The sequence below is a fragment of the Meleagris gallopavo genome, chromosome 4 (assembly GCF_905368555.1).
Source record: "Meleagris gallopavo chromosome 4, MGAL_WU_HG_1.1, whole genome shotgun sequence".
Classification (NCBI taxonomy): domain Eukaryota; kingdom Metazoa; phylum Chordata; class Aves; order Galliformes; family Phasianidae; genus Meleagris; species Meleagris gallopavo.
The window spans coordinates 39,443,575-39,456,331 of NC_139407.1; the positions used below are offsets into that span (position 1 = coordinate 39,443,575).

Sequence of the window (12,757 nt, forward strand, 5' to 3'; positions counted from 1 at the left end):
GATTACCTGAATTTTTTATTCTCTTCAATATTAAAATGAATATAAAATTTCTACACCAATTTTATGCCAAGTATAAGAAATATTTTAAAAATATTTGGATTTTGAATTACATTATTTTAATTATATTTAGCATTATTTGATCCACTGATCCTTCAAAAGAATGGAACTAATTTTAAAATTTTTATTAATTTTTCTTTTATCCATGTGCACTAATAAGAACAGGGCAAAACAACATTCTGAAATATTATTGCATGCTCTTTTAGTATCCATTCCTTTACAAGATAATATAATAAAGATTAATTTATCAGTGAAGAGTACTGAAACGTGTATTTTAAATAGTTATTATAGTGGTTTATTATTTATAGATGTACTTATTTTTTAAAGGTGATTATATTCAAAAAAATTGTTTACTGCAATACTGAACTTATTTCTATGTATCTGATATTACCATCTTATAGAATAATACCAATAATTACCCACTACTTTTGAACAGATGTTTAACTTTTAACTATTGAAAACACAAACAGAAATATAAGTTGTCTGTTGAAGGTTTGGGATGCAAAAAAAGTACTGAAGTGTGTCATCTCTAGAACATTCAATTAATATTGAAATATGACACAATAAAAAGTGATCTGTTGTTTCTCAAGGAATAAAATTTAAAAAAACTGATTAATAAGTAATTATGCTGAAATTATAATATACAAAATCAGTCAAAAAGAAAGTCACCCTTTCAGCTCGTTAACTGACAAAGGTATGATGGCTAGAAGTGAACAAAAAATGAATGTTTATTGTTTATTCAGAATATACTTTTTTTAAAAAAGGCAAGTTATTCTTCGTAGTTCTAAAATAATTTTGTTTCTCATTTTTACTGTAACAATCAAAAATCAGAAATCAGGAATCCATTTCATTGCTGGGAATTTCTTCCATGAATACAGTGCTTTCATGTTAAATTTACTTGCATATATTAAGAAAAAAAAACTAACAATATTTAAGAAAAAATAGCAGCTGCAGGTCACCACACTTGATATTTGAGTCATGTTACCAGAACTCTCATTATTTGCATTCTAATACTGCTGTTTATTAGAACACATGGACAAATAACCTGGCAACAACCATCAAGGATAGAAGTTGATTCAGACAGCTGGTAGAATTTCCATTTCTCCTAGATGTCCTATGCTGCCCTACTATATGGTTTCCTATTATTTCCTATTTTCATTCTGCCCATAGAGCCTTTCCTAAAAATTTGAGTGTTTCCCATGACTTGTTCACAATGCATCCAAGCCTCCAATGTCATTTCCTTCAGATGTATCAATGGCTTCTTATGATTTCTCACAAATGGGAATGTACCAGCAAGAGCCTTTCCACAACTATTATACAACTGCTACCTCAGTGACTTTTACCCCCTAGCAGTTTCTGGTGAAATAAATTGTCAAATGTTTTTCAAAGTATCACATCAATTAATGTGGTCCTAGAAATTTCCTAACATACATACTTTTTCTAATCAAGTCTATAAAATAGTGTGAAATGTTTTGCAGTTTAGTAACTGCACCAATTCTATCACTCAATCAGAATAAAATAATTTATGAGTGTAATTTAGATACCCTGAAAAACTTTCTTTCAGAGATTTTATTAGACAGAAGACTGTTTTGTGTGACCTATTTCTAGAGCAAGACAATGATACAATTAATGATCTACTAAAATATGATTTATTGTTTTTCTAGGCAGCTCAGTTACACAGATACACTATCTTCCTCATTTTTGTATTATGTTTGGATGAGATGGTCTAGTTATGAGGACTAAATGGTTGTGTTGTAACTGATGAAGAAGAGTACTCCCCTATTCAAATAAAAAATTCTATTTTTTAGAAAAGAAATGACATTAAAGAGACCATTAAAAGGCCAAAATTATTGTAAAAACTAACTTCATAGAATACACAGAAGTATCTGATACAGACATAAAAATCCTGTTCCATGTGCTGTACTTCAATTAATTGAACATTGAACATTTATAACATGCATTTCAGATCTACTTTAGACCAAATAAAATACGCTCTTTTTCCACTAAGTGTAAGGATGTCTAGACCACTAACTTATATTTACATGTCTATGGCTAGAGGTTAGTTATCCCTGCCCCAGTGCCATTTTAATGGAAATGCGGAAAACAAAAAGCTAGAAGTTGTGTGTTAGAAGCTGCAGCAAGTTTCCTTAATCTCTTTGACACTAAATCAGTACGTTTCAATATTTCTCTTTATCCTAGTTTTTTAGCGGACTGACTTTTTAAAGTTACAAATGATGTAGCTTGATTAGAAATAAAAGTAGTGCAAACTCTTTACTGGTACACACAGTTCTTTGCTATGTAGTTACAGGAAAAAAGAAAAAATGTGGTGTTCTCTGTCTAATTCCAGGTAGCTCTTCATTATTCAAAAGTAACAACATAAACTTCTGAACCTTTTTCTTGATAAAATTCATAATCTCAATAAACACGTACCTTTGAATTCTCAAGAACAAGGAAGTTCTTAATCGGTCATACAATTACTGGCTTTTCTAGTAATGGCAGTGAAGTTTAGCAGAAAGAATCAAGCCACTCAAAATGTTTTGTACTGTCTTGCCTCTATGGATTCATAGAAATTTCTAAGTAAATTAGGAAAATGAATTTTCTGGTGGTCATATGGCCAGTGATATCTTTGGTAGCATTTCCTCTTTTACATACGTTTTTTACATAGGAGCGACTATTTCCACATGGGAAAAAGGATTCAGGCAGGGCATAGAGACCAAGTGGCAAATTATGAGGGCTGCTCTGAAAATAATGCCTCCTATTCTATTATGCCGACCCATGACATCTGAGATGAGTCGTGTTAAGTACCTTATCACTGCGCAACAGTGATTAAAAATATTAACATTACAAAAAGAAGAAAAATTAAAGTACTTTCAATAAAATATCCAAAGTTTCATGCTTGATAGCCCTGCATTTTGACTAATATTTCTGTTGTAATCTTGCATTCATAAAATATTTGAGGTAAAATATTGTATTTTCTTTACTGTCATATGTTATTTCTACAGATATCATTGCATAGACAATTTAGAAAGTCAGTGCTGGCCTTCCTTGGAGAATATATATAGATAGATAGATATAGATATATATTTAGTTTGGCTGAGATAAGATCGCATAAGAATTTGGCTGCATCAACACTTTGTCATTCAATAATTTCAGACCAAAAGAAAAATTACAGTAATCTAGGAAGTTTACTTACTTCAGCAGCTGCTAGTGTTTCTTCTGTGGTTGGTCGGAAAGACTGGTTTATGGTGTTTATGTAGTTTTTCAGTAGTTTATTTGACCTGAAAATTATAGAGCATAGAAAAATATTAGCCTTTTGAAAAGAACTCATTTAAAATTGTATTTTATTCATTTACTTCACATGAACCCTAATAGCATTAGCACTTATGATCCAAAGTCAATTATGATTTCTGCACGTCAGGCAACTTCTAGACTTTCTTTGAAAACTCTTGTAAAATTAAACAGCTATGGTTACTACAGAAACACTAAAAGTTATATTTCTTAACTTCCATGTTTCATAGATAACTTTTTACATTATAGTTGCAAAAGTAAATGCATTCTACAAGAATCAGGAAAAGGTAAAAACATTGAATCACAGAATCAAACAATTATAAAGGTTGGAAAAGACCTCCAAGATCACCAAGTTCAAATGTCCACCTACCACCACTATTTCCACACTAAACGATGTCCTTTACTACAACGTCTAAGCGTTTCTTTAACACCTCCAGGGATGGTGATTCAATTGCCTCCTTGGACAGCTTGTTTCAGTGCTTAACTATACTTTTGGGGAAGGTATTTTTCATAATATCCAACCTAAACCTCTCTGGGCAAAACTTGAAGCCATTGCCTCTAGCTCTATTGTTGGTTGCTAGGGAGAAGAGGCCCACCTAGCCATAACCTCCCTTCATGTATAGCTATAAGGTCAAGAAGTTCAAGAAAATATAGAACCCCCAAATTTCATTTTAACATTGCAGCTTCACTCTTAAAACTATGTAATATTAAACAAAACATATTTTTAAAAGTAATTTCTTTGAATTTTTGTGTAAGAATAGGGAATACATTTATTGTACTTTATACTTTCAGAGCAACCACCATAAACAGAAAGCAGTAACAAGAACTCTGAAAACCAAATTTTTGGCACAAGATTACCAAATTTTTCATCAGCCACGTAAATACTTCCTTTCATTGGATAACAGTTTAGATAGAACCAGGTCATAATATGTTCTAAAACTTTAAGATATATTAAGCAAGTGGGAAATATTTTTTAAAGGATCATTATCTGGAAGTACAGATACAGAAACTGTAACAAAAAGCAAATAGGCTATAGAATAAAAATCTACTTGGAAAGCAGAAAAGCCTTAAAACTTGTGATTCCAATAATAGCTGGTAAAAGGTCTGATTCACCACCATCCTGTTTCTACTTCTTCTCTAGTATTTGTATAACTTCCCCAAATCATAACTTGTTCTTTCAATTTTAAATGCAGAGAAAGAAACTAAATTTAATGTCATTGTGATTCAAATGTTTCCTTCTTTACGTGACAAAAAAAAAGTCAGAACTTGTTAGTTTTGCTTTTAAGCTCACTTCAACGATACATAATTATGTAAAACCTGTTATTTATTTGGAATAAAAAGTTATCAATTTCCATAGCTCTCAAGCATTTATTTTGCCTTCTTTACTCTCCTGGCCCTTTTCAGGAGGGCCAGGAGCATAAAAAAATCTTGCTTTTGTAGAAGAGGTAAACTTCAAAGAGCTGAAGATCTAAATGTCTTGTAACACACATTTTTTAAAATATCATTTTCAATACCATAGATCAAAATGTTACAGAATGCAGGACCTGAAAATAGTAGTATACTTCCGTAAGTTTGCAACGCAGTTTTTATTTTCACTCCTACATCGTAATACAGTTGCTAATAATAAACCTTCAAAAGTCACTATCAAATTAGCTTATTCATACATTGCACGATGTCTTACTCGTACCTTGATGACACTGGGTGTGTTATTAAATCTAAGGATGGCACTGACGTTACAATGTCATTCAGAATGCATTTGTGAATATTTCACACTTTAAAGAGCAGAAATTAATACTGGCAGGTAAAGTATCATAGCAACCCTGGCCACAGCAGGGAGATTAGAAGTTGATTATTTTTAAGCTCCTTAAAAGCTTGACCCTTCCAACCCAAGCCATTCTATGATACTGTGATTTATCTAGATGGCACAAGCAGCTGGCCCACAAAAACACAACTGCTAAATTTGTCAAGAAGAGTAAAAAGCGAGCTCCAAGGAAACCAGTTGCAGATGACTGCATGACATATGAGTACTTGAGGATTTAAAAAAAAAAAAAAAACACAATATGAAAGCACATTTTACAGCGATTTCTGCCCTTCTGCCCCTTGCCCTTTTATTCACATAACACTGCTGAACACACTACTGTATGAGAAACAAACTTTCCAACAAGGTCAAAATATAGTTTACTATATTTTCACTATATAGTTCACGCATTGAACTTAGTAAAATCTTAGAAACATGATATCTTTAGTATTTTATGTTCATAACTACGGAGGTTGTATTTTGGAGAAACAGATTCATTTAATTCTAGCCCTAAATAGCAAAAAAAGAAGAAATCCACCAACTGCAGATGCTATTTATATTGTTTTTTCATTAGGTAGGAAACCTGCAAGTAAAGTAAGCCAAATATAATATTATAAATTATTTTGCATAGATAAATGTGTGTTTAGATTTCCTAGGCACTCAAAATAACGTTGAGTTGGGAAGCATATTTACATCCTTTGGCCAAAATTCAATATGTACCTTTCCTTTAATTCTTATTTTCCTTTCAAATTAATTTCATATTTACTGTATTTTCAATTACAAGATTAATTACTAGTGTCCTAAAATACCAGTCTTAGCAATATTATGTTATGTGCCCTGAATGCCAGTATTTGGATTAATTGCCAGCCTCTTGTTCTTTCTAGGCTACAGACATGAGCAAATTAAAAAGCATTTTAACCAAATGGGATCGTTTTCATACTTAATGTTTTGGTCAAGGACTTGAGAGCTATGCGTGGTTCATTATATGTGCCAGGAGTTGGTACAATTGATTTCAGAGGTAGAAAAGTCTGATGAAGCAGAAAAAAAAAAAAAAAGCCAACAACAGCCCACAGCAAATTCAAAAATATAAACAAGTGTCTACATCAGTACAGCACTCTTCCTTTCTTTCTGAATGTAATTTAAAACAGTGACAACTACCCGACTGAATCTTTCTGCATCATAGAAGTGATCTTCAGCTATGTATTGACTTGCAAGCATTAACACCACTTGTTTGTACAGAATACTTTGTATGTTTGTCCATAAATACAAAACTACATTGATATGCAAAATGTTTTTTTCAGTCAATCTGTGTATTTGTGTACAGTCACTGGCATACCTTCAAAGCCATATATATACTTGAAATTTTATACCTTTGTTTTGCATCTACGTCATTGCTGTTTCTATACATAATGCACATGCCATGCAATACTGCAGAAATCAAGATATTTTTATACCTACATTCTTACTTACCACAAGTTAACTAGTAGACACATTAGCACCTAATATAAATCCTTGGCATGGTGCACAGTCCCTGGTCAACTGAAATTACTATGTTTATATGTAATCTAAGCTACACAAAAGTCCCACTAACAGCTGTAGTTTTTCCTAAGTCACATGACTTTTAAAATCTTATTCAAAACTCAAGAACTAATAATCCCCCATAAACCACTTTTCAATTATCATTGCAAACAAGTAAAGCATTTAGTCATGCACACTTGAGTTTAGACTTTCATTTTATTCAAACTTTTTCATATGAATTTTATTTCATAAAATAATTGTTTCTGAAGCACAATGAAGGGTGGGGAAGAACATCTCTATATCTGCTACAATATAGAAGCTACAAGCTTTTCAAAACCCAGTTCCTATACAAGTATAATATAGTTCTATATAACAAATACAACATGGATTATTTTGGAATTCAAAAATTAAAATCAACAACGCAAAAAATCATACAGTAAATTTTGACTGACTATTAATTGTGAAAAAAGAAAAAACTGCCATGATGGACTGATAAACTATCAGAAGAGAAGTTTCCTAAAAGTCTTTAAGCCAGATGCGCTCCTTCATTTATAACTTAATAACTTCAAAATACATTATTAGTAAGAATAAAAACAGGAAGATGATCAAACTGATAGAAACAAAGTTGTTTTTTTTGTCCAGAAACTGGGGCATCTTATGCTGCTAAAGATGAATATAGATGGGAGAAAAATAGACCTGTGGAGCAATACTAGAGAAAAAAGAAAAGACAAGCAAAGGTTTCTTCAAAGCTATATTGTAATACAAGTGTATTGCCAGCCTCATATGACTATTTCCTGATTAGTTTAAAAATCATTTTTTACATTTGAACCCAGAGTCATGAAAATTTTGCCTTAGATCACTGACAGCTGAAAGATATGTTTGCTTAGATTCATAACAAAAATATTAAAACTATTTTAAACATCTTAGGTGTTTCAGAAAGGCAATAAACAAGTCAGTTACAATGAAGTCCAGCACTTCACTTGATCAAAAGTCCTTCAACTTCCTCACATTGGCTCCACAGTTCAAAGTACCCCAGTGAAGTAGCACTGATTGTAGCGCAAATATGAATATACCACATGATCCCATGTGAACTCAGACAATGAGTTGGTAATCGTTCAAGATATGTATCAAATACATAGATTGCATGAATCCATTTTGTTTTGGAGAAGACAAGGTCAGATCTGGGGGTTAAAATGGCAATCCTGCAGAAGAGCAGTTTTGTTTTTTTGTTATTCTTAACAAAATAATTCAATAATAAATGTAACAATAATTTAATAATAAATCTCAATGCTTGAACACAAAACAGAAGGATGACTTTCCCAGCCATCTCCATTCTATCCCATAATACAAATCCCTGTAATAACAAATGGTATTTCATTAGGTAATTTATTGAAAACTTTTGCAAAGCAGGTTGAATAATTTAATCCAAAATTATTCCACAATTAAAAACTAGTCTCTATCTTTCTGTCTTACATGTTGAAAAGTTATTAGCAGATGCAGAGCTGGGTGCTGGTGTTATCATCACTATTTGAGTCTACATAATTGAGAGCATAATCATATTTTAAGTGTACAATAAATCATATGTAAGTAAAACAAAAATAAAATGTTGCTTGTTTAAAATATTAAGTATGGAACTATTGTCAATACAGCATTTGCATAAACTTCTATAGTATCATATGCTTAATACTAATAAAGCTCTTAGAACATAACTCTCTAAGTGTTTTTGTTGAACTGTAACTAATGATTGATTCAGTGCTTTCTTTCCATCTTACAAAACTGAAAAGATTTTACATCTGTAAAACTTTTATGCTAATGCAACATAATTGACTTTAACCTGATTTGACATGTACTCTGTATTTAAAAAAAAACACGCATACGTACAGACACATTTTTCCTAGCTAGAGGATAGAAAAATCAACTAATCAACTCTTGATCCGCAATAGTAAAATGAAAAACAGTGCTTTAAAATGATATAGCTGATACAATTAAAAAAATCCAAGTCAGAAGTATCTGATAAATACTGTACAAACTGTAAGTGTACATGCCAGCATCATTTTATGTAATAAACTATAATATTTAATCAAATATCTATGGACAGAGCTGTTTTGTTTTTTGGTTTTGTTTGTTTGTTTGTTTTTTACTTTAGCCCTCCTGCACCACTTCTGAATTTGAATAGCAGGAAAAGAATTGCATGAGATGCACATATGCCTTCTGCCAGCTTAGCTCAATTTCCAGTAACATCTGTTAAAAAATGTCAGAACTTACAACTGGCATTCAGTGCCATTTACAGCAATTCAGAAGAAAATATATTTTGAAAAACTCTGAATAATATCTCAGCTGGGAGTGCTTCATTTATAGTCATAACGCACTTGTTACTTAAAATATATAACATAGGTGGGAGCTGAAACATTTTAACTTTCTAAGTTAGACAGTCTCAGATTGATAATGCACATTAAGTTTTTCCACTCTTTCTACAAACCTTAATGATCCATTATGTTCCTAGGTACATGTGAGAAGCATTCCAGAAATTGTAACATTAATGAAAGTAAAGTTACTGTTAATTTAATTCAAAGGAAAACAAATTACTGCTATTTGTACTGAACATTAATAAGAGCACTGACTCTCTCTGACAGTATGCCTCACATGCAATATTCTCTCCCACACTGAAACTATGGCAATGAAGAAAAAGCAAGATTTTAATTACCAACTAAAACTACCCATGAAATGGTGTCCAGTCTCTAAGATGAGAAGATTAACTTAGAAGGTTCTACCAAAAAAATAATTAAAAAATTGTCTAATAAGCATTTTTTCATCTTTTTAAAATTTCAAATAATTACAAATATTACTGACAGTAATATCTGAATGAGTGTGTAAAACAAACTGATATATTAGACACAGTGTGATCTCAGCATTCTCAAGGAAGAAAATATTTCAATTACTTTTTTCTTAAGGTATATCCACACTCTGGAAGACAACAGAATTAGAAAACTCTTGTAGATAGTAGTATGTTTTGGTACATGATAAATGCAATGTTACAAATGAATTAGAAGATATTGGCAATAATAAAATTCTCACATATCAAACATTCTCCTATATTTTAAAATTAGCAGCATATTATCTTTTAGGGCCATGTATTTTACTAAGAATTTGTTTTGGTTAATAAGATCTGATTATTTTATAAGATTTTCTTGAAGTATAAAAAAGTGTTTATGGATATTACTCACTCCAGTAGGCAAGAATTAATTTTGGTCTGACCAATTCTGTGATAAAAAGATTTACTTACAGTTAATGTTTTACAGATTTTAATCATTCTCATTTTCCACCCTTTGAATAAACTGATTTTACAATGTAACCTTTCTTACTGAGCCATTCATGATGAAACAGAATACTACAATTATGTTATTAGTATCAGAATTTTCTAATCTAGAATAGGTGGGAATATCTATCAGAAAAAAAAATTAGAACTATATAACTATGTAAGAACCTTTAGTATCAGTTATGGAGTTAATGAAAGTTCAGAAAAGTGTTTCTATTCTGTAAGGCACAAAACATGAAAGAACTGCAAGATTTGCTTATAACATTTTAATGATTCAAAAAACTTAGAATTATAATCATTAATGGAAATACAAATTAAGCAGGTATAACTTTTACTCCAGTGCTTTTACTGGAGTAACTTATTTCTCACAGATAGTGTGGATGTATGAGAATACTGAATCATTCCAACGATCATTAATACTTTTTTTATAACAAAAACATTTTGCAAATCAAAAGTCAAATCTAGAAAATTGTCTACACACAGATAATTGAAGTAAATTCTTAATAATGTGACACGTATTTGTAAGCATTTTCATTCATATTTTAAGGAAGAAACAGGAAGCTCTACGTTTAAAACAGAACTGATCCCAAACTGGCTTACAAGTAATAAGCAATACCTTTATTTCCCCCCAAGAAAATAAACACTCCAACAAAACAATGAACCAATAAAGACAAATACATAAATGCCTGTATCTGTTTAACATAAATAACTCCAGTAATGCATATAAGGATATTTAACTGCAGTATTGTCATTTTATCACAGAAAAAGACATCTCTTACAAGTAGCTAATCATACACAAACTTTATTTGGATTAAGTATGATAGATATTGATAATAAGAAATAGCTGAAAGCTGACATGCCTTTTTCTTCCTTGATGGATCTCCTCAAGTACAGGAAAGATTCAGATAATAGTATCATTTACATTTAACACAAAATAAATAAATTTGTTTACTTCTAATTTTAATGGGGACTTGGTCAATATTTAATCAGCAAGGCAAAAAAAAAAAAAAAAAGAAAAAAGAAAGTTATGATCAGTAGTGACAAAAATTTAAAAGGAGCAGAAGAAAATCACATTTCCGTGGGCACATTTCAGCCTGATATTGCATCTCAAAGATTTACCAAATAGATTTCTTTAATAGCTGTAAGCTGTGTTGCAGGATTATAGAATTTCAAGAAAAACTGATTTCAAGAAGCAACTTCATCTCCCCAGTTAACAGCAAATTTCTATAGTTTCTTTAATCATCTATGAGATCATGTATTACCATAACAGTAACTATGTGTTATATATACAACAATAATCTTAAAATTTCACAGCCATTGCTAGGACAAGATTGGGACAGTTTTAGCCTGACGTTATCCAGCAGAAATTTGTCATAAAACTGTTTTATTTGGAATTGATACTCACTCTTCAGTGCCTGTCAGGAAAAAAAAAGTAACTCTATCGACTTAAATTTTGTTTTCTATTACAACATAGTGCATTAAATTTTGCTTAATGCCCAGTTCCCACATACTGCTCACTCATTCTCTGCAAGTGAGACAAGGGGAAGAAAAGAGGATGAAATGCTCATGGGACCAGACAGTGAGACTGCAATTACCATTACAAGTGAAAGAGAATTACATAGATAAATAGAACCTACAATATGTGAATTGAGAGAGGACCACAGGTATCATGAAGTCCAACTCCCAGCTGCTCTACACAGGATCACTCAAAAATCAAACCCTATGTCTGAGAGTGTTGTCCAAACTCTTCCTAAATTTCAGCAGCTTGGGGCCCACGATCACTGCCACAGGGAGCTTGTTCCATGCCTAAACCTCTCTGGTGAAGGACCTCTTCTTAGCCCCCAATCTCTCTCTACCCTAAAGGAGTTTGTCTGCTACTGATCACTCTTTTTGTTCTCTTCTTCTCTGTTTAAGGTTTTCCAACCTTTTGTAAATGTTTTCACAAGTACTCCACCAAACTGGTGTTAAGCTATATCCTGCAGTAGGTGCATCAAGGAGTTGGACAGAACTAGTTGTGTCAGGCTCAGGTCAGCCCCTAGGCTGCTCCTTCAAAAGCCACCTCTGAGACAAAAACATTTTTACCCACACTTCAAAAAGAAGAAATTAATGGAAATAGTAGGACAGAAGAAAATCATCTTCAAGAATTTACTTACTGGATAAAAACCAACCAACTCAACCTAAAACAGAAGCATATATTTAAAACATAACTGATATAGATAAATACAGGTGATAAAAATATACTTTTTCATAGTCATACTTTCTCATAATCTATACTAACTTAAATCTAATGCTAATCATCAGACACCCATTCTGGGGGAAAAAAAAAATCCTTACTGAAAATACGTAAATATTTGCTTACTTAAAGAATGTTTAAATCCCACTGTGGTACCCTGAATGTTGTCTGACAGCAGACAACATCTTTTATCTTTTGAAACTCATGTCTCAACTCCAGCTGCATCTGGTAATCTTGCCTATTCCATAAGAAAAATAAAGTGCATTATAGTTACAGCATGGTTGCATTAATGCTACTTTGAAAAACTATAATCAAGAAGAAAGAAAATTAGGTTACCTTGCTTTCAAGCACATCAATATTACACAAAAATATTACATGCATCCTACTTTGCTTAGGCATTATGCTTTCACTTTAGTATCATATAGCTTGATAAATCTCTTAATAGTAGAATGTTACTGAATACTCTACACAATATATGAAGTCTGGCCAGATAACATTATGGAAAAAGAAATATGTTCTTCATTGTGTGTCACTAATTTGTACTCTT

At 31.7% G+C, this 12,757-nt stretch overlaps 1 long non-coding RNA gene across 3 annotated transcripts in view; it reads right to left on the reverse strand.

Annotated features, from left to right (window-relative positions):
* LOC104910725 (uncharacterized) overlaps nt 1-12,757 on the reverse strand; it is a 183,315-nt gene that overhangs the window by 137,839 nt on the left and 32,719 nt on the right. For all 3 annotated transcript variants that reach the window (XR_014882784.1, XR_014882783.1, XR_004159625.2), the window contains exon 2: nt 3,251-3,335. This is a non-coding gene — a long non-coding RNA (uncharacterized LOC104910725). The remainder of the gene's footprint in view (nt 1-3,250; nt 3,336-12,757) is intronic.